This window comes from Somniosus microcephalus, chromosome 1, assembly GCF_052327205.1.
Source record: "Somniosus microcephalus isolate GS21.2 chromosome 1, FLI_Smic_1.0, whole genome shotgun sequence".
In the NCBI taxonomy this organism is placed as follows: domain Eukaryota; kingdom Metazoa; phylum Chordata; class Chondrichthyes; order Squaliformes; family Somniosidae; genus Somniosus; species Somniosus microcephalus.
This window is the reverse complement of record NC_140987.1, coordinates 49,459,890-49,483,448: the sequence shown is the minus strand read 5'-3', so window position 1 is coordinate 49,483,448 and position 23,559 is coordinate 49,459,890.

Sequence of the window (23,559 nt, the reverse complement as noted above, 5' to 3'; positions counted from 1 at the left end):
GCAGCTTTGCTGGGGGAGTGGCAGTGGCGGCTGCAGCAATGGGGGCAAGCTGGCTGATGCCAGGCGCTCGCTGGTCGCCAGAGACACTGGCACTCGGCCGGGCTGGCACTGCAGCAAGCGCAGCAATCTGGTGAAGGCCAGACCGCTGTGCTGCAGCAGCGCGGCGGGTGCCCTGGCGATGCATGCGTGACACAGCGAGTGTGACAGCAGTGAGTGCCCGTACTGCCCTGGTGTGTGCCCGCATCAGACCAGCCAGTGACTGCACGGCACCACTGATCAACTGTCCACTCGCTGCCTGTGCTGCCCTGAAGTTGTCCCGACTTGCGTCCTGTGCTGCCCTGAATTCGGCCCGACTCGTGTCCTGTGATGCCCCGAATTCGGCCCGACTCGCGTCCTGTGATGCCCCGAATTGTGCCCGACTCGCGTCCTGTGATGCCCCGAATTGTTCGAGACCCCTGGCCTGTGCTGCCGCGAGTTGTTCGAAACCCCTGGCCTGTGAGGCCCCGAAATCGGACACACTATGAGCCAGGGACTCAATGGCCTCAGGCAACCGTGCCACAACCCCCATGAACTCGGTGTGCCGACGATCCGAGTCCGCGGACATTTGATCAAGGAGGGGCGCACCTCCTGGGCGAGGACCGTCTCCGGACTGGAGGCCGGACTCTCCCTCTGGGGAGAAGGCCGCCGAGCTGCCCGACCCTTCCCGCGTGGCTGCACGCCACTGGGCCCAGCAACTACACTCCCCTGCAACACTTCCCCCCTCTGGGGAGAAGGCAGCCGAGCTGCCCGACCCTTCCTGCGTGGCTGGACGCCACTGGGCACAGGAGCTACACCCCCCTGCAACACTTCCCCCTGGCTCTCCTCCAGGGAAGACGTGTCCCCTCCATTGCCATCCCCTGGCGCGGATGAGGGTTCCCTCGATGTGCCGCCTTCCTCTTGCTCCTCCTCGTCCTCCTCTTCCGAGGGACTGACACTCGCAGCTTCAGGGACCTCCTCCTCATCAGCTGAAAGCAGGAAGGCACAAGAGTAGCTTTAGAGTGAGGACAGGGCGTCAGCGAGGGAGGCATGAGTGGTGGCATTCTGCGCATTGGTCGGACAGTGGCAAAGGATGTAGATCTGAAGCACAAGGGGAACGAGAGAGGTCCAAACGGTCATGTCCTTACCATTGGGGCCCAGCACAGGGTCGGCATCTCCAATTGCAACGGGGCCAATCACCCGGGCACCCATGACTCGACCCACGCGCTCCTCCAGGTCACTGAGCTGCTGGAACTGGGCACGGCCTCCCCCGGTGACAGTCCGGCTCTTCAGATTCTGGGCCAGCTTGGCCTGCAAGAGAAAGGACGGCCTCTAAGTACAGTGTGGTGCCCTGTTGTTGTGTGCACTGCCTCCCATGGTCGAATAGCTTGGCCAGTGTGTAAAGTGCAGAAAGTGCAATTGATGTTCATGCCAGTGCCATAGCTGCTGGATGAGGGCTGGCCATTAGGCCTTTGAGGTCCCTTTGCCCATAATGTGAGGTGCACATGCAAGGATGAGGAGGACACTGGAAAGGGTACTCACCCTGACAATCCGAGTGAGGTCGTTAAACTTTTTCCGGCATTGGACACCAGTCCTGGGGACATCGCTGTTGGCTGTGACCCTCTGGGCGATTTCCCTCCAGGCTCCCCTGTACAGCCTCTTGGGAGGCTTCTTGCCACTGTCCGGGAACAAGATATGGCTTCTCTTCTCCAAAGCCCTAACCAGCACCTTTAAATCATGGGCAGAGAAGCGCTGCGCTCGCTCACGGGCCCTCTGCATCCTTCCTGGCGCTATTTCTCTCCAGCAGCAGTGTTTAGGCCTAGCTGGAGGGCTGCAGTATCCAGGGCGTGGCAGCAGACCAAGTCGACCCTTCCCCCTTTAAGAGCTGGCCGGCGCCAGGGTGTCTGCTGTCAATCAAAACATGACCGCACCTGCGCTGCGCCCGGCCTCGGCGGTATCAGTCTGCACCGCCGGCTTAGCGCCTAAAGATAGCTGTGCAACGCCAGTTTTAGCGCTCGAGCAAACTCCTTGGCCAAAGCTACTGAATATCGGCGAAGTGGCCTCCACTTTCCGGCGGGCGCAAACTTTAGCGGCCGCCCGACTTTACCGCCCCAAAAGTGGCTATACTGAATTTCTAGGCCAGTCTGTTTTAGTGATGTTGGTTGAGGGATAAATATTGGCGAAGACACTGGGGAGAACTGCCCAGTGCCATGGGATCTTTTACCGGTGTAACGTGTCAACTGAAAGGCAGCACCTTGGACAGTGCTGCACTCCCTCAGTATTAGAACAAAGAATATTGAAGAAAGACTTGCATTTATATAGCGCCTTTCACGACCACCGGATGTCTCAAAGCGCTTTACAGCCAATGAAGTACTTTTGGAGTGGAATCACTGTTGTAATGTGGGAAAGAGAACTAATAAAAAGATTCTAAATTATGATAATGTTTTAATAAGACAAATAAGGAAAAACTATTTCCACTGGTTAGTGAGTCAGTAACTAGAGGGAATACATTTAAGTTAATCACCAAGGGCCTGAAATGGTGCTTTCAGTGTACTGGGGCACATAGAATCATAGAATGGTTACAGCACAGAAGGAGGTCATTCAGCCCATCGAGCCCGTGCCGGCTCTCTGCAAGAGCACTTCAGCTAGTCCCACTCCCCCGCCCTTTCCCTGTAGCCTTGCAATTTTTTTCCTTCAGGTATTTATCCAATTCCCTTTTGAAAGCCATGATTCAATCTGCCTCCACCACCCTCTCAGGCAGGGCATTCCAGATCATAACCACTCGCTGCGTAAAAAAGTTTTTCCTCATGTCGCTTTTGGTTCTTTTGCCAATCACCTTAAATCTGTATCCTTTTGGTTCTCGACCCTTCTGCCAATGGGAACAGTTTCTCTCTATCTACTCTGTCTAAACCCCTCATGATTTTAAACACCTCTATCAAATCTCCCCTCAACCATCTCTGCTCCAAGGAGAACAACCCCAGTTTCTCTAGTCTATCAACGTAACTGATGTCCCTCATCCCTGGAATCATTCTCATAAAGCTTTTCTGCACCCTTTTCTAAGGCCGTCACATCCTTCCTAAAGTGCGGTGCCCAGAATTGGACACAATACTTCAGTTGAGGCCGAACCAGTGTTTTACAAAGGTTCATCATAACTTCCTTGCTTTTGTACTCTATGCCTCTATTTATGAAGCCCAGGATCCAGTATGCTTTTTTAACCGCTTCCTCAACCTGCCCTGCCACCTTCAGTGATACAAGGGGACACATGTGCAGCACTTTGTGTGCAGCCAGTGCACTGATGGGACCTCTCCAGATTTTGGGCAGCCCACTCGTTTCCAGATGGATGCTGCACTGCAATTAAACTTTACACAGTGGTAAGGGTGCAAAGCCTTATAAGTGCAAGGCAGCAACTTAAAGCTACACTGGTGTCTTTACTGAGAGAACTTTGGAAGTCATGTTGAAGGAGGGTCAGGGAAGGAGGTGTGCCAGCTTTGGGTATGAGGGGCACACTCTTCAGAAAAATACAATGCATGAAAAAGATGGTGGAGCTGGTGAGGGCAATCTCTGAAGTAAAGGGGACACTATTCCAGATGGGGAAGGTGTGTGAGCCCTCTACTTCAACACAAAAAAGAAAATGCTGCAGATGCTGGAAATCTGAAATAAAAACAGAAAATACTCAGCAGGTCAGGCAGCATCTGTGAAGAGAGAAACAGAGTTAATGTTTCAGGTCGATGACCTTTCGTCAGAACTGGAAAAAAGCCGGAAATGGAACAGATTTTTAAGCAAGCCCTCTACTTATCTGTTTGTAGTGCTCTGCAATGCCACGCTTATAACAATGACATCCACTTCCACCTTCATCAGCTGCAGACTCACCTGAAAGGCTTTTGTTTCTTTGCCCAGCCCTTGCCCTTTCACTAATGGTAGATAGGCCCATTAAAGACTCCCTCCCTTACCGTTTTGCCAAGGGAACCTGATCTCAAAATGATTCTGTGGAGCTCAATGATCTTTGAAGTAAGGTGGCTTTGTTCACCTGATGTCACGGGCATGTTGCTGCTCATGGGGTGCTCCTCTGTGGCCACTTCCTCTGTCGCTGATCTCCATTTTCTCCCATTCTCCATCTCATGAAGGATTGCCTATAAGTGTGGGTCAAGCTGACTTAGTCAGGAAAGGAATCCGAATGTTTTGGGGTGAGGAGTCAAGTTCACAAACAAACGCCTACAAACAGCTGCTCCATTCCATATTAAAAAGAAGTGCATAGAAATTCCAAGACTCTCACAAGTAAAAAAAAAAGAGCATAATGACTTACAAGCAACAAGCCCACCAGAGTTGGATATGAGGACAATGATTTCACATTTAAGTTCCATGGTTGATGTGCTAGCAGGCCCTGCCCTCTGCTCCAGCTTCTCCAGCCAGGTTAGCACTGGCTAATGGCACAAAATAGTGCAATTTCCAGAGAATTACATAGAATTTACAGCACAGAAACAGGCCATTCGGCTCAACTAGTCCATGCTGGTGTTTATGCTCTACACGAGCCTCCTCACACTCTATTTACTTCATCTCCCCCCCTATCGACATATCCTTCTATTCCATTCTCCCTCATGTACTTATCTAGCTTCCCCTTAAATGCTTCTTTGCTATTCACCTCAACCACTCCATTAAACACAAGAAGCATCTTTCCCGCCACTGAAAGGGTGGCAGAAGCAGATTCAACATTCACTTTCAAAAGGAAATTGGATAAATACTTGAAGGGGAAGAATTTGCAGGGATTCTGGGGAAAGAGCAGGGGAGTGGGACTAATTGGATAGCTCTTTCAAAGAGCCAGCACAGGCACGATGGGCTGAATGGCCTCCTTCTGTGCTGTAGCATTCCATGATTCTATATGTCTGGACACTTCCTTTGAATGCCCCTAATTGATATTTTAATACAAATTTGAATATTTTAATGAGGCTTGCCCCTGGTGCAAACCCAGGTAACCTAAGACAGGTGCAGACCCAGTGCAGGGATGAACTTCCAGAGTTTTCGCCCCCTCTGCTCTGAGCCTGTGCCGGTGCCAGCGGCAACATCCCAGGCCTCCAAAAGACAAAGGGAGAGATTAGGAAAAAATGTTCTTATGCAGAGAGTGTTTGGGCATAGACTACCCGACCAGAAACAGTGTTGGAAGCAGATCCCATAATCACTTTTCAAAGGCAAGTGGATAAGTATTAGAAAAAAAGAAAAGTTTTAAAGGTACGGGGAACGAGCAGAGGAATGGGGCTAGGTGGACAGCTCTTTCAGAGAGGCGCCACAGCCATAATGGGTCGATTGGATTCCTTCTGGGATTTTAAATTTCTTTGATTCGAGGTGTTCAACTGGCTACCCATGGAGACAATGGGGGAGAAATTCAGTATCGCCCCGTTTGGGGCGCAATTATCGGCCGGGCGCAAAGTTTAGCGCCTGGCGCAAATTATCGCCTCCGACTGTAAACTTGGCTTCTATCGCCCCTGGAGGTGATTGGTGCGCTAAATAAGGCGCTATACACCTGTCTTAAAGTGCTAACGCCAAGGAGTGAGGCACTACCTCAGAGCGCTGGCGAAGCTCATGTAATGTCAGTCAGCAATGGAACACAGACACACTGGCGCCGGCCAGTTCTTAAAGGGGAGGGTTGATCTTGCTCTCCATCCACACACCCTGCTCATTGCAGCCTTGAATCTCGGCCTGGAGAGACCTGTACATCAATTCTGCTGGAAAGAACAATGGAGAGGCCCAGGGAAAGAGCTCAGAGTGCGGCCCCCATAGTCTCTTCTAAATCGATGCAAGGAAAATCAAATCAAAATGAACCTCCAAAGTGCTGCTCAGAATCTATAGACTCTGGAACAGTTCCCATGGATTGGAGGGTAGCTAATGTAACCCCACTATTTAAAAAAGGTGGTAGAAAGAAAATGGGGACCGGTAAGCCTGACATTGGTAGTGGGGAAAATGCTAGAGTCCATTATAAAGGATGTAATAGCAGAGCACTTGGAAAACAGTGACAGGATCGGACAAAGTCAACATGGATTTACAAAAGGTAAATCATGCTTGACTAATCTACTGGAATTTTTTGAGGATGTAACTGGTAGAATAGATAAGGGAGAACCAGTGGATGTGGTGTATTTGGACTTTCAGAAGGTTTCCCATAAGGTCCCGCATAAGAGATTAGCGTGCAAAGTTAAAGCACATGGGATTGGGGGTAAGGTACTGACTTGGATAGAAAACTGATTGGCAGACAGGAAGCAAAGAGTTGGAATAAACGGGTCTTTTTCCGAGTGGCAGGCAGTGACTAGTGGAGTACCACAGAGATCGGTGCTAGGACCCCAGTTAGTCACAATATATATTAATGATCTAGACAAGGGAACTAGATGTAATATCTCCAAGTTTGCAGACGACACAAAGCTGGGTGGGCGTGTGTGCTGTGAGGAGGATGCAGAGAAACTCCAGTATGATTTGGACAGGTTGGGTGATTGGGCAGATGCATGACAGATGCAGTATAATGTGGATAAATGCGAGGTTATCCACTTTGGTGGCAAAAACAGGAAGGCAGATTATTATCTGAACGGCAATAGATTGGGAAAAGGGGAAGTGCAACGAGACCTGGGTGTCCTTGTACACCAGTCGCTGAAGGTAAGCATGCAGGTGCAGCAGGCGGTTAAGAAGGCAAATGGTATGTTGACCTTCATAGCGAGAGGATTCGAGTACAGGAGCAAGGATGTCTTGCTGCAGTTGTACAGGGCCTTGGTGAGACCACACCTTGAGTATTGTGTGCAGTTTTGGTCGCCTTATCTGAGGAAGGATGTTCTTGCCATGGAGGGAGTGCAGTGAAGATTCACCAGACTGATACCTGGGATGGCAGGAACGATGTATGAAGAGAGATTGGGTTGATTGGGCTTGTATTCACTAGAGTTTAGAAGAATGAGAGGGGACCTCATTGAAACTTATAAAATTCTAACAGGACTAGACAGACTAGATGCAGGAAGGATGTTCCCGATGGCGGGGGAGTCCAGAACCAGGGGGTCACAGTCTAAGGATAAGGGGTAAGCCATTTAGGACTGAGATGAGGAGGAATTTCTTCACCCAGAGAGTGGTGAACCTGTGGCATTCTCTACCACACAAGGCAGTAGAGACCAATTCATTAAATATATTCAAGAAGGAGTTAGATATATTTCTTAAGGCTAAAGGGATCAAGGGATATGGGGAGAAAGCAGGGACAGGGTACTGAATTTTGATGATCAGCCATGATCTCATTAAATGGCAGAACAGGCTCGAAGGGCCCAATGGCCTACTCCTGCTCCTATCTTCTATGTTTCTATATATAACTCCTTCACACAGCATTGAATCTCTCCAGAAGTTTCTCTCTCTCTCTCAGAATGTGTGGTGCAAAAAATGTCGCCGACGAAAAAAGGCAGGAAGCGGACGCCTTTAAATAACGCTCCCCCAGTCCCTTCCCGACTGCAAAACGCTCCCCTCTACCTGTCCAGTCCGGGGCGCTACCGGAGCATTGCACGCTCGACTGACGTCACGATCTGCAGGCGCAGGAGATCATGGCGGTAGTGTTTAGTGCCACCGCAAAATGTCTGGTCAATTTCACGAGTGGTGCAAACATCGCCGCACCCGGGAGCTAGTTGCTATGCGACCCATTACCGCCCTCTTAGGGGGCTAACGGGAGGCACAAAGCAACCGAATTTTTCCCCCATTGTTGGTGGATAGGGCTGGCAAGTTCAAAAGGAGCTGGATTTTTTTGCGAAAGAAGCAATTGAGTAATATAAAAGATGGACTATGGCATAGTAATTTTTGAACATTGGGACTGGTCAGGTGAACTTCAACTGCATTTCTGGCCCTGCACATATTTAGGATTCTGTGTGGCTACTGAGCAACTGAGATTGAGTTATCTCAGCATAGACTGAAGAATTGAACCTGCCACGCCTGGTCAATATAGCTCAGGGCTATACTAATACATAGATACATAGAAGATAGGAGCAGGAGTAGGCCATTCGGCCCTTCGTGCCTGCTCCGCCATTCGATGAGATCATGGCTGATCCTTTAATTCAGTATCCCGTCCCCGCCTTCTCTCCGTAACCCTTAACCCCTTTTGCCCGTAGAAATATATCTAATTCCCTCTTAAATATATTTAATGAGCTGGCGTACACTGCCCTCTGTGGCAATGAGTTCCACAGGTTCACCACTCTCTGAGTGAAGAAATTCCCCCTCATCTCTGTCCTAAATGGTTTAGCCCTTATCCTTAAATTATGTCCTCTAGTTCTGTTCTCACCCGCCAAGGGAAACATTCCTTCTGCATCCAGTCTGTCTAGACCTGTCAGAATTTTATACACTTCTATGAGGTCCCCTCTCAATCTTCTAAACTCCAGTGTGTACATCCCTAAACTACATAGTCTCTCCTCATAGGTCATTCCCGCCATTCCTGGTATCAGCCTGGTGAATCGCCGCTGCACCCCCTCCATGGCAAGAACATCCTTCCTCAGATGAGGCGACCAAAACTGTACACAGTACTCGAGGTGTGGTCTCACCAGTGCCCTGTACAGCTGCAGCAAGGTATCCCTGTTCCTGTATTCTAACCCTTTTGCTATGAAGGCCAGCATACCGTTTGCCTTCTTGACCGCCTGTTGCACCTGCATGCTCGCCTTCAGCGACTGGTGTACAAGAACACCCAGGTCTCTCTGTACTTCCCCCTCTCCCAATCTATTGCCATTTAAATAATAATTTGCCCTCCCGTTCCTGCACCCAAGGTGGATAACTTCGCACTTGTCCACATTATAGTGCATCTGCCATTTATCCGCCCAATCGCCCAGTCTGTCCAAATCGCTCTGGAGCTTCCTGGTCTCTTCCTCTGAGCCCACCCCCCCTCCTAGTTTAGTGTCGTCTGCAAATTTGGAAATGCTGCATCCGACTCCCTGATCCAGGTCATTAATGTAAATTGTGAACAGCTGGGGGCCCAGGACAGATCCCTGTGGTACCCCACTTGTTACTGCCTGCCATTCAGAAAATGAGCCGTTTATTCCAACTCTCTGTTTTCTATCTGACAGCCAGTTCCCTATCCACGCCAAAACTTTCCCCTTTATCCCATGAGCCTCAATTTTCCATGCTAATCTTTTATGTGGGACCTTATCGAAGGCCTTTTGGAAGTCCAGGTACACCACATCTACTGGCTCTCCCCCATCTATTCTACCAGTTACTCCCTCAAAAAATTCCAATAGATTAGTCAAGCACGATTTACCCTTTGTAAATCCATGTTGACTCTGTCCTATCCTGTCCCCATTTGCTAAGTGCTCCGCTATTTCATCCTTAATGATGGACTCCAGCATTTTGCCCACAACTGATGTAAGGCTTACAGGTCTGTAATTACCTGCTTTTTCCCTACCCCCCTTTTTGAATAGTGGGGTAACGTTAGCTACCCTCCAATCCATCGGCACTGTTCCCGAGTCTAATGAATTCTGAAAAATCATCCTTAGTGCATCCGCTATCTCTAGGGCCACCTCCTTCAGTACCCTAGGATGCATGTTATCAGGCCCTGGGGATTTGTCCACCTTCAATCCCTTTAGCTTCCTTAACACCATATCCTTAGAGATATTGATTTGCGTCAGTTCCTCCTTTGCCAATGTCCCTATTTTTCCCGATATCCCAGGGAGGTTTTTTGTGTCTTCCTTCGTAAAGACTGACCCAAAGTATGCATTTAGTTGATCTGCCATTTCCTTATTTCCCATTATATATTCCCCCGTATCTGACTGCAATGGACCAACTTTGGTTTTCACCAGTCTTTTCCTTTTGATATATTTATAAAAGCTTTTGGAGTTAGTTTTTATATTTTCCGCCAGCTTGTTTTCGTAAGCTATTTTGCCCCTCTTGATCATGCCCTTTGCCCTCCTTTGCTCTATCTTAAACTGTTCCCAATCTTCCGCTCTGGCGCTTTTTTTGGCTATTTTATACGCCCTATCTTTGGATTTTATGCTGTCTCTAATTTCCCCTGTTATCCACGGTTGAGTCACCTTTTTAGATTTCCTTTTATGCCAGATTGGTATAAACAATTTTTGCAATTTTGTCATTCTATCTTTAAATGTTTGCCATTGTTTATCTACCTCCAGTCCTCCCAGGAACGTTGTCCAATCAGACCTACTCAGTTCCCGTCTCATGGCATCATAATTCCCCTTGTTTAAATTCAGGACCTTAGTCTCTGAGTCAATTTCTTCGCTCTCCATTTCGAGTGAGAAATCGATCATGTTATGATCGCTCTGACCCAAGGGTCCCCGTACAACAAGATTACTGATTAGTCCCTTCTCATTGCACAGTACCCAGTCCAATATAGCCTGTTCCCGAGTTGGTTCCTCGACATATTGATCCAGATAACCATCCCTTAAACACTCAAGGAATTCCTCCTCCTCATTATTTTTACTGATTAGGCTAGTCCAATCTATATGTAAGTTAAAGTCACCTATGATGACAGCTGTGCTCTTATTGCACGCTTCTCTAATTTCCCTCGTGATGCCCTCCCTAACCTCTATTTTACTATTTGGAGGCCTATATACCACTCCTATTAATGTTTTTCGCCCCTCGCTATTTCTTAGCTCCACCCATATAGATTCTGTATTAACTGAGTTAATATCCTTCTTTTCAATTGCATTTATCCCCTCTTTTACTAGCAATGCTACCCCTCCTCCCTTTCTTTTTTGTCGATCCTTCCTAATAATGGCCTTTACCACTAGGCCATTGGTAAAAGTTGGCACAAATATATGTCAACAACAACTTGCATTTATTTAGCACCTTTAACATAGTAAAACATCCCAAAGTGCTTCACAGGACCATTACCAAACAAAATTTAACACGAGCCACATAAGGAGACAGGTGACCAATAGCTTGGTCAAAGAGATAGGCTTTAAGGAGCATCTTAAAGGAGGAGAGAGCACTAGATAGGCGGAGAGGCTTAGGGAGGGAATTCCAGAGTCTGGGCCCCAGGCAGTTGAAGGCACGGCCACCAATGGTGGAGCGATTAAAATCAGGGATGCACAAGAGGCCAGAATTAGAAGCGTGCAGAGCTCTCAGAGGGTTGTGGGGCTGGAGGAGGTTACAGAGATAGGGAGGGGGTGAGGCCATGGAGGGATTTGAAAACAAGGATGAGAATTTTAAAATCGAGGCGTTGCTGGACCGGGAGCCAATGTAGGTCAGCGAGTGTTGGGTGAACGGGACTTGGTGCGAGTTAGGATAAGGGCAGCAGACTGTTGGATGAGTTCAAGTTTATGGAGGGTGGTGGTTGGGAGGCCGGCCAGGTGAGCATTGGGATAGTCAAGTCCAGAGGTAACAAAGGCATGGCTCAGGGCTTCAGCAGCAGATAAGAACATAAGAACATAAGAAATAGGAGCAGGAGTAGGCCAATCGGCCCCTCGAGCCTGCTCCGCCATTCAATAAGATCATGGCTGATCTGATCCTAACTGCCAATCCACTATCACAGAACCATCTCCTGCATCTAACAGAATTAGACACACGAAATAGGAGCAGGATCAGGCTACACGGCCCCTGGGCCCGCTCCGCTACCCACAGGGCCATGACCGATCCGAACCTAGACTCATGTCCAAATTCCTGCCCGCTCCCCGTAACCCTTAATTCCCTTTACTTCTAGGAAACTGTCTATTTCTGTTTTAAATTTATGTAATGATGTAGCTTCTACAGTTTTTTGGGGCAGCATATTCCATGGACCTACCACCCTCTGAGTGAAGTAGTTCCTCCTCATCTCAGTTTTGAAAGAGCAGCCCCTTATTCTAAGACTATGCCCCCTAGTTCTAGTTTCACCCATCATCGGGAACATCTTCCCTGCATCCGCCCGATCCAACCCCTTCACAATCTTATATGTTTCAAAAAGATCGCCTCTCATTCTTCTGAACTCCAATGAGTAGAGTCCCAATCTACTCAACCTCTCCTCATATGTCCATCCCCTCACCCCCGGGATTAACCGAGTGAACCTTCTTTGTACTGACTCGAGAGCAAGTATGTCCTTTCTTAAGTATGGACACCAAAACTGTACGCAGTATTCCAGGTGCGGTCTCACCAATACCTTGTACAACTGAAGCAATACCTCCCTATTTTTATACTCTATCCCCCTAGCAATGAAAGCCAACATTCCATTGGCCTTCTTAATCACTTGCTGCACCTGCATACTAACCTTTTGAGTTTCGTGCACCAGGACCCCCAGATCCCTTTGTACTTCAGTACTTTCCAGTTTCTTGCCATTAAGATAATAACTTGCTCTACGATTTTTCCTGCCAAAGTGCATAACCTCACACTTTCCAGTATTGTATTCCATCTGCCAAATCTCTGCCCACTTACTTAGCCTGTCTATGTCCCCTTGAAGGTTTTTATGTCCTCCTCACTCACTACTTTCCCCCCCATCTTAGTATCATCTGCAAACTTTGATATGTTACACTCGGTCCCCTCCTCCAAATCGTTAATATAGATTGTAAAGAGTTGGGGACCCAGCACTCACCCCTGCGGAACACCACTAGTTACTGATTGTCAGTCTGAGAATGAACCATTTATCCCAACTCTCTGCCTTCTGTTAGATAGCCAATCCTCTATCCATGCCAGAATATTACCCCCAATCCCGTGATTTTTTATCTTAAGCAATAATCTTTTGTGTGGCACCTTGTCAAATGCCTTTTGGAAGTCTAAATACACTACGTCCACTGGTTCCCCTTTATCCACCCTATATGTTACTTCCTCAAAGAACTCCAGCAAATTTGTCAAACATGACTTCCCCTTCATAAAACCATGCTGACTTTGTCCTATTAAATTATGATTATCCAAATGCCCTGTTACTGTCTCCTTAATAATGGACTCCAAAATTTTACCTACCACAGATGTTAGGCTAACTGGTCTATAGTTTCCAGCCTTCTGTCTACTGCCCTTTTTAAACAAGGGTGTTACATTCGCAGTTTTCCAGTCTGCCGGGACCATTGCCGAGTCCAGGGAGTTTTGGAAAATTATTACCAATGCATCCACAATCCCTACCGCCACTTCCCTCAAGACCCTAGGATGTAAGCCATCAGGTCCAGGTGATTTAACTGCCTTGAGTCCCATTATTTTACCGAGTACCACTTCCTTAGTGATTTTGATCGTGTTTAGCTCCTCCCCCCCTTTAGCCCCCTGTTTGTCCAGTGTTGGGATATTCTTAGTGTCTTCTACTGTAAAGACTGATGTAAAATATTCATTCAGTGTTTTTGCCATCTCCATATTTCCCACCATTAATTTCCCGGTCTCATCCTCTAAGGGACCAACATTTACTTTAGCCACCCTTTTTCTTTTTATATAACTATAAAAACTCTTACTATCTGTTTTTATATTTTTTGCTAATTTACTTTCATAATCTATCTTCCCTTTCTTAATCAATCTTTTTGTTATTTTTTGCTGTCTTTTAAAGTTTTCCCAATCCTCTATCCTCCCACTAGATTTGGCTACCTTATATGCCCTTGTTTTTAGTCGAATACTATCCTTAATTTCTTTACTTAGCCACAGATGGCTGTCTTTTCTTTTACACCCTTTTCTTCTCAGTGGAATATATATTTTTTGGAAGTTGTAAAATAACTCCTTAAATGTACACCACTAATCATGTATCGTCTTACCCTTTAATCTATTTTCCCAATCCACTCTACTCAATTCCGCACTCATACCTTCATAGTCTCCTTTATTCAAGCTTAGCACGCTTGTTTGAGATCCAACCTTCTCACCCTCTAATTGAATATGGAATTCAACCATGTTATGGTCACTCATTCCAAGGGGATCCTTTACTAGGACATTTTTAATTAATCCTGTCTCGTTACACAGGACCAGATCTAAGGTTGCCTGCCCCCTGGTCGGTTCAGTTACATACTGCTCAAGAAACCTATCCCTAATACACTCAATGAACTCATCCTCAAGGCAGCCCTGCCCAATTTGATTTGTCCAATTAATATGATAGTTAAAATCCCCCATAATTATAGATGTTCCCTTATTACAAGCCTCAACTATTTCCTGATTGATACTCCGTCCAACAGAGTTGCCACAGTTCGGAGGCCTATAGACTACGCCCACTAGTGTTTTTTTCCCCTTATTATTCCTTACCTCCACCCAAACTGTTTCATTGTCCTGATCTTTTGACCCAATATCATTTCTCTGTATTACAGTGATTCCTTCCTTTATTAACATAGCCACCCCACCCCCCCTTCCTTCCTGCCTGTCCTTCCTGATCGTTAAATAACCTGGTATGTTTAATTCCCAGGCATTGTCACCCTGCAGCCATGTTTCTGTAATGGCCACAAGATCATACCCATATGTAGTTATTTGTGCCATTAACTCATCTATTTTGTTACGAATGCTACGTGCATTCAGATAGAGAACTTTCAAAGATGTTTTGTGACACTTAGTTCCTGCTTTTGCCCTTTTTATTACTTTACCTTTTACTCCATACCTTCTGCCCCTTCCTGACATGCTCTGGTTTTTAATTTCCCCACTGCTACCTAAGTCTATGACCTTCTCTGTTGTCATTTGTATTATTTGCTCTCTAGGAACCTCCCCCCCACTAGCTAGTTTAAAGCCCTCTCTACAGCCCTAGTTATATGATCCGCCAGGACTCTAGTCCCAGCACTGGCCAAGTGAAGCTCATCCCAACGGAACAGCTCCCTCCTGCCCCAGTACTGGTGCCAGTGTCCCAGGAAGCAAAACCCATTTCTCCCACACCAGTCTTTGAGCCACGCATTTAACTCTCTAATTTTATTTGTCCTAACCAAATTCGCTCGTGGCTCAGGTAATGATCCAGAGATTATTACCCTTGTGGTTCTGCTTTTTAATTTGCCCCCTAGCTGCTCAAACTCCCTCAGCAGAACCTCCTTCCTTGTCCTATCTATGTCGTTGGTACCAACATGGACCACGACAACTGGATCCTCCCCCTCCCACTCCAAGTTTCTCTCCAGTCCAGAGGAGATGTCCTTAACCCTGGCACCGGGCAGGCAACACAGCCTTCGGGACTCTCGCTCTCGGCTGCAGAGAACTCTATCTATCCCCCTAATGATACTATCCCCTACCACTACAACATTTCTTTTAACTCCCCCCACTTGAATGGACCCCCGCTCCACGGTGCTGTGGCCAGGTTGCTCATCCTCCCCGCAGTCCCTGTTCCCATCCTCACAGGGAGTAAGAGCCTCGAACCTGTTGGACAAGTGCAAGGGCTGCGGCTCCTCCAACACTACCTCCTGGATCCCCGTACCTGCCTCACTTCTAGTCACACCATCCTGACCCTGGCCACGGACTACATCTGAATTAATTAATCTAATTGGTGTGACTACCTCCTGATACACAGAGTCCAGGTAACTCTCCCCCTCCCTGATGTGTCTCAGTGTTTGAAGCTCGGACTCCAGCTCTTCAACACGGAGCCGGAATTCCTCGAGCAGCCAACACTTACTGCAAATGTGATCACCGTGAGCATCAATGGTGTCCACCAGCTCCCACATATTGCAGCAGCAACACATCGCCTGATCTCCCATTCTATGTAATTAATTAAATTTATTAATATTATTCTTAAATACCCTCTGCCTCGATTCTAGATGGTGAATATCACACCTTAGAAACTATAAACCAAAGAGATTTAAGCTTAAAAAGGGAGAAATACTTACCAACCAATCACTTACCCGCTTTGTGGTGACGTCACACCTTGAATACTTTTTACCTCTCTCCTTCCCTGAGATTGAAGATTGGTGAGGCCTACCTGAGCCTCTGGGGCCTGTTGTAGTCGCTCTGCCGCTCAGCTCCGCCTCCACCCGCTGCCGATGCCGCACTGGGGCCTACCTGAGCCTCTGGGGCCTGTTGTAGTCGCTCTGCCGCTCAGCTCCGCCTCCACCCGCTGCCGATGCCGCACTGGAGCCTACCTGAGCCTCTGGGGCCTCTTGTAGTCGCTCTGCCGCTCAGCTCCGCCTCCACCCGCTGCCGATGCCGCACTGGGGCCTACCTGAGCCTCTGGGGCCTCTTGTAGTCGCTCTGCCGCTCAGCTCCGCCTCCACCCGCTGCCGATGCCGCACTGGGGCCTACCTGAGCCTCTGGGGCCTCTTGTAGTCGCTCTGCCGCTCAGCTCCGCCTCCACCCGCTGCCGATGCCGCACTGGGGCCTACCTGAGCCTCTGGGGCCTCTTGTAGTCGCTCTGCCGCTCAGCTCCGCCTCCACCCACTGCCGATGCCGCACTGGGGCCTACCTGAGCCTCTGGGGCCTCTTGTAGTCGCTCTGCCGCTCAGCTCCGCCTCCACCCGCTGCCGATGCCGCACTGGGGCCTACCTGAGCCTCTGGGGCCTCTTGTAGTCGCTCTGCCGCTCAGCTCCGCCTCCACCCGCTGCCGATGCCGCACTGGGGCCTACCTGAGCCTCTGGGGCCTCTTGTAGTCGCTCTGCCACTCAGCTCCGCCTCCACCCGCTGCCGATGCCGCAGATGATGTTTGGAGATGGGCGATGTTACAGAGGTGGAAGTAAGCGGTCTTGATGATGGAGCGAATATGTGGTCAGAGGCTCATCTTGGGGTCAAAAAGGATGCCAAGGTTACGAACGGTCTGGTTCAGCCTCAGACAGTGACCAGGGAGGAGGATGGTGTCAATGGCTAGAGAACTGAGTTTGTGGCAGGGACTGAAGACAATGGCTTCGGTCTTCCCAATATTTCGTTGGAGGAAATTTCTGCTCATCCAGAACTGGATGTCATACAAGCAGTGTGACAAATCAAAGACAGTGGAAGGGTTGAGAGAGGTAGCGGAGAGGTAGAGCTGGGTGTCGTCAGTGTGCATGTGGAACCTGACATGTTTTCAGAGCATGGCACCTAGGGGCAGCATGTAGATGAGAAATAATAGGGGGCCAAAAATAAATTTTTGGTGGAATCTAGAGGTAATGGTGGGGGAGCGGGAAGATAAGCCATTGCAGGTGATTATCTGGCTACGACTGGATCGATGAAAATGGAAAGAAAGAAAAGGAGAGAACGAAAGAAAGAAGAGAGAAAGAAAGAGAGAAAGAAAGAAAGCAAGAAAGAAAGACTTGCATTTATATACCTTTCAGAACCTCAGGACGTCCCAAAGTGCTTTACAACCAATGAAGTACTTTTGAAGTGTTGTAATGTAGGAAATGCAGCAGCCAATTTGCGCACAGCAAGCTCCCACAAACAGCAATGCGATAATGACCAGATAATTTGTTTTTAGTGATGTTGATTGAGGGATAAATATTGATCAAGACACCGGGGAGAACTCCCCTGCTCTTCTTTGAAATAGTGTCATGGGATCTTATACTTCCACCTGAGAGAGCAGACATGGTTTAACATCTCATCTGAAAGACAGATGAGAACCAGGCGTAGCTGCAACATTATTAAGAACATAAGAACATAAGAAATAGGAGCAGGAGTAGATCATTTAGCCCTTTGAGCCTGCTCCGCCATTCGATAAGATCATGGCTGATCTTCTACCTCATCTCCACTTTCCTGCACTCTCCCCATATCCCTTGATTCCCTTAATATTCAAAAATCTATCGATCTCTGTCTTGAATATACTCAACGACTGAGCCTCCACAGCCCTCTTGGATATAGAATTCCAAAGATTCACCACCCTCTGAGTGAAGACAGTTCTCATCATCTCAGTCCTAAATGGCCGACCCCTTATTCTGAGACTGTGACCCCTGGTTCTAGACACCCCAGCCAGGGGAAACATCCTCCCTGCATCTACCCTGTCAAGCCCTGTAAGAATTTTGTATGTTTCAATGAGATTACCTGTCATTCTTCTAAACTCTAGAGAATATAGGCCTAGTCTACTCAATCTCTCCTCGTAGGACAATCCCCCCATCCCAGGAACCAGTCTGGTGACCCTTTGTTGCACTCCCTCTATGGCAAGTATATCCTTCCTTAGGTAAGGAGACCAAAACTGTACACAGTACTTTAGGTGTGGTCTCACCAGGGCCCTATATACAATAATAATACAATACAAATCGCTTTATTGGCATGATAAGGTACATCTTATGTTGCCAAAGCATCAAAATACATTTATGGTTGAACACATAAACGCGGTTCCATTCATACAGTGTATAAACAGGTATATCCCTGAGTTTATAAATATATTTTCGCCTTGTTTATATATACTCTTGTCTTAGTTTACTGGTTATCCCTCTGTTCATGGCAAGCTGTAACATAGTGTGCCGCCAGTGTTACACAGCTTCTCTCCTCCCCCAGTAGGAATGGGAGTTTTTGGTTGTCAGTCAGATTTCTGAATTCAGGGCATATTTGTGAGAATTTTTGATAGAAATTCTCTCTGATGCCCTGATATTTTCCACAGGCTGTGAGGAAGTGCATCTCTGTCTCAACTACTCCCTGACTGCAGTGAGAGCATATCCTGTCTTCTCTTGGCAGCCTGGTCTGCCTGTGTCTGCCTTTTTCGATCGCTAGGCTATGTTCGCTAAGTCTGTACCTTGTCAAGGTTCTTCTCAGTTTGTTATCCTTTACCATGGTCAGGTAATCAGCTATGTTGTATTGTCTGTTTAGGGCCAAGTAGCAATTGAGTTTGCTTTGGGTTTTTGTTGTTTCTGCCCAATATGACAGATATTTTTCCTTTTGCTTAGCGACGATTGTGTTGGGTCGAATTCTTTGTGTTACCCTGTCACTGTCCTGGGGCTGGTTATTGTTAGTATTGTTATTAGTTACTTTATTGAGTCCCAGGACTAGTTGACTGAGGGTATTCTTCTTTATGGTCAGCTCTTGGCATTTCAGGGCGTCGTAGTGATAGCATTGGGGGTTGCTCATTTGTAGGTGATTCCAAAATTTGGTGGCTCTTTTTTGGATAGTGATTATTAATGGGTATTGGCCTAGTTCCGCCCTGCATGCGTTGTTTACTGTTTTCCTTTGAGTCCGGAGGATACTTTTACAGAATTCCGCATGTAGGATCTCAATTGGGTGTTTGTCCCATTTTGCAAAATCTTGTTGTGTTAGTGGTCCCCAGACCTCACTGCCATAGAGTGCAATTGGTTCAATTACTGATTTGAAAATTTTGAGCCAAATGCTAATTGGGATTTCTATTTGGATTGATTTTTTGATGGCATAGAAAGCCCTTCTTGCTTTCTCTTTCAGTTCATTCACAGCCAGTTTGAAGTTTCCCATAGAACTGATTTTTAAGCCCAAGTATGTGTAGTGAGTGGTTTGTTCAATTTTGGTTGTTCCTACTGTGAAATTTATTGTGGGTCCATGTTGTTTGGATCTTTGCTGGAACACAAGGACTTTGGTTTTTTGGGGATTTATTGTCAGGGCCCAAGTCTGGCAGTACAACTCCAGCAGGTCCAGGTTCTGCTGTAGACCCTCCTTAGTTGGTGACAGCAGAACCAGGTCGTCGGCATAGAGGAGGAATTTAACCTTGGATTCATATAGGGTGAGGCCGGGTGCTGTAGATTGTTCAAGTAGTTTTGCCAATCCATTAATGTAAATATTAAAGAGTGTCGGTGAGATTGGCGAGCCCTGCGTCACCCCCCGCCCCTGTGGGAAGTATTTTGTTTGTTTGTCTCCAATTTTAACTGCACATTTATTGTTTGTATACATTGATTTAATTACATCATATGTTTTCCCTCCTACCCCGCTTTCGATAAGTTTCAGGAATAAACCGTCATGCCAGATGGAGTCGAAAGCCTTCTGGAAATCTACAAAGCATGCGTAGATTTTGCTTTTGTTATGGTGAACGTGTTTGTCAATTAGGGTCTGTAGGGTGAAGATATGATCGGATGTTCTATAGTTTGGCAGGAATCCAATTTGGCTTTTACTCAAGACATTGTGCTCTTCAAGGAAGTTTATAAGTCTTTTGTTTATGATGCTACAGAATACCTTCCCCAGGTTACTGTTTACACAGATGCCTCGATAGTTGTTTGGGTCGATTTTGTCCCCACTTTTGTATATGGGTGTTATGAGTCCTTTGTTCCAGATGTCAGGGAAATAACCGACACTCAGAACCAAGTTGAAGAGTTTTAGGATAGCCAGTTTCAGTTTGTCGTCTGCGTGTTTAATCATCTCGTTTAGTATGCCGTCTGTCCCGCAAGCTTTTCCTGGTCGCAGGTCCTTGAGTTTTTCAAGAAGTTCTTTTTCTGTTATTATGGCGTCTAGCGGGTTTTGGTTATCTTTTATGGCCATTTCAAGCTTTTCAAGTTTTTTGCGTATTTGGTGTTGCTCTGGTCCTAGTGTGTTTTTCTGGTATAATTTTTCAAAGTGGTTTACCCATGTGTCCCCATTTTGAATGGACAAATCGTCGTGTTGTTTTTTGTGTAGTGTTTTCAAGTTGTCCCAGAAACAATTCGACTCAATGGATTCCTCCATGGAGCTGAGTGTATTCTTAATAAATTGCTCTTTTTTGGTCCTGAGTGTGTTTCTGTATTGTGTTAGCGTCTGACAATAAGTAAGGCGTAATTCCTCGTTTTCTGGATGTCTGTGTTTTTGGTTTGATAGTTTTCTAAGTTTTTTCCTCATGTTATGGCAATCATGGTCAAACCATTTTTCATAGTTTTTTGTTTTGGGTTTGTTCTTGCGAGCTTTCAAGTTTGCATTTGTTGCCAAATTATCAAAAAAATTGTTTAGTTTACTAACTGCCCGGTTTACGCCTTCTTTATTGTGAGTGTATATGTTATCCAGAAAGGTGTCTAAGAGAGCTTGAGTTGATGCATTGCTAATTGTTTTCTGGTATTTTTCCGTGTCGTTTTTGGCCCATCTGTACGATTTTTTGGTGTTGTACAGTTTACTGGGTTGTGTTTCTATGTTGTTTGTTTCTGTCTTTTTGAGAAACATAGTAATTTGACTGTGATCTGACAGTGTTGTTTGTGGTTTGACTGTGAATGCTCTGAAAGAGGATGGGTCCAAGTCTGTAATCATATAGTCTACTGTGCTGCAGCCAAGAGGTGAGCAGTAGGTCGATCTTCCTAGGAGGTCTCCTATGAACCTACCATATATAATTGCAGTGAGATGTCTTTACTCTTATACAGGTAGACTACCCTTTATCCGGACTTCCGAAAACCGAAACCCTCTAAAAACTGGTCAGCGTAAGTCGTGCGCACGACATGACCAGAGTGGCGCACGACTTACAGGCCTAGCTGGATAAGGGATAGTGTAGCACTTTTCCGCACTTCTGAAAACCGAAATCGCTCAGCGTAAGTGTACCAGCCTTTATCCGCACATCCGAAACCAGAAAACCTCTGAAAGCCGAAAGTGGCGCAAAGCATGACCCGACGCTGCCAGATAAGGGATAGTGTATCCTTTATCCGCACTCCCGAAAACCGAACTACCTCTGAAAACCGAAGTGTTTTCGCGCACCTTCCGAAATCCGAAATTTTCCTAAAACCGAAACACGGCTGGTCCCGAGGTTTTCGGATAAAGGATAGTCTACCTGTACTCAAATTCTCTTGTAATAAAGGCCAACATACCATTTGCTTTCCTAATTGCTTGTTGTATCTGCATGTTAACTTTCAGTGATTCGTGTACAAGGACACCCAGGTCCCTCTGAACACCAACATTTCCCAATCTCTCACCATTTATAAAATACTCTGCTTTTCTATTTTTCCTACCAAATTGGATAACTTCACATTTCTCCACATTATATTCCATTTGCCATGTTCTTGCCCACTCACTTAGCCTGTCTATATGCCCTTGAAGCCTCTTTGCAGCCTCCTCACAACTTACATTTCCACCCAGCTTTGTATCATCAGCAAACTTGGATATATTACATTTGGTCCCCTCATCCAAATCATTGATGTAGATTGTGAACAGCTGAGGCCCAAGCACTGATCCTTGGGGTACCCCACTAGTTACAGCCTGCCAACCCGAAAATGACCCGTTTATTCCTACTCTCTGTTTTCTGTCCGTTAACCAATCCTTAATCCATGCTAATATATTACCCCCAATCTCATGAGCCCTAATTTTGTTTCATAATCTCTTGTGTGGCACCTTATCGAATGTCTTATGAAAATCCAAATACACCACATCCACTGGTTCCCCCTCATCTATTCTGCTATTTACAACCTCAAAAAACTCTAACAGATTCATCAAACTTGATTTCCCTTTTCATAAATTCATGTTGACTCTGCCCAATCCTATTATTATTTTCTAAGCGCCCTGTTACCACGTCCTTAATAATAGAGTCTAGCATTTTCCCTGCTACTGATGTCAGGCTAACTGGTCTGTAGTTCCCTGTTTTCTCTCTCCCTCCTTTCTTAAATAGTGGGGTAACATTTACTACCTTCCAATCCGCGGGAACTCTTCCAGAATCTATGGAATTTTGGAAAATGACAACTCATCTCATCCATTATCTCTATAGCCACCTCTTTCAAAACCCTAGGATGTAGGCCACCAGGTCAAGGGGATTTATTGGCTTTCAGTCCCATTAATTTCTCCAGTACTATTTTTTTACTAATACTAATTTCTTTCAGTTTCTCATTCTCGCTAGAGCCTTGGTTCCCCACTGTTTCTGGGAAGGTTTTTGCGTCTTCTTCCATGATGACAAACACAATGGGCTCGATTTTAATAGCCCTGAGGAGGCGGGTTTGGAGGCAGGTCTGTAGCAAAAATTGGAAAAAATGGCTTCAGACACCCAACCCGCCTTCATCCCGCCCCCCCACCCGATTTTCGTGAGTGTCTGTTCAGCCACTCCCAAACTGACCCGACTGTAACCGGTGGGACAGGTAGTTAAGACAGATGGGAAACATTTATGCCCTCTCATCCTGGTCCTCATAATCGGAGGAGTAGCAGCCACGTGACTCAGCGCAGATCCTCCTGGGAAGAGGATTAGGAGGACGAGGGGTGCCTTGCATGCTCTGTTGTGACCAATGCAGCATCCCTCCATTTCACTGCTGCCCATCAAGCAGGGTATGCACACTGCCATGCCACATTAGCATAAGCTTACTCTTCAATAATAGGTGGCTACCATATGGCTCTGTAACTGCAGGCGACACTTGTCCAACATCATACATCATCCCTGCTATACCCTATTTCCTATCACTTTTACCATCAGCATTACAAAAGCAAGTCACCCTGAGCCCTCAATGCGCTTTTGCTATTTCCCATAACACATAGGTCACACAATCAACTGTTTGACATAATTTTTCTTTTAAACATCACAAAAGGATAATAAACCAGCAACAGTCAGAAAAAAAAGATAAATCACCCAAGTGACCCCCCTTGTGACTATAGGTGCTTAATCTTTCTCTTATGCTTGCTTCTACATGGTGCTTCCCCAGTGGCTTCAGCAGATATAGAGGCACCTTGCTGACTAGGATGCTGCACCTGCTTAGACACCTTTGGCAGGCATCCTCTGGGTTTGGGAGCCTGGGAGGGCTCTTCAACAGTCTACTCTTCCTGCAGCTGTGCAGGGGCTGAAATGGCCATCTCAGTTGTCTCCGCAAAGTGGCAATCTCCGTGGAAAGGCTGGCTACCTCAGTGGAAAGAATGGCTTTGGCCGTGAAGGAAATAAGTTGCCAGGAAAACATGGTGACTGTTCAAAATAGAATGTCATCTCTGGAGGAGCGATGGACA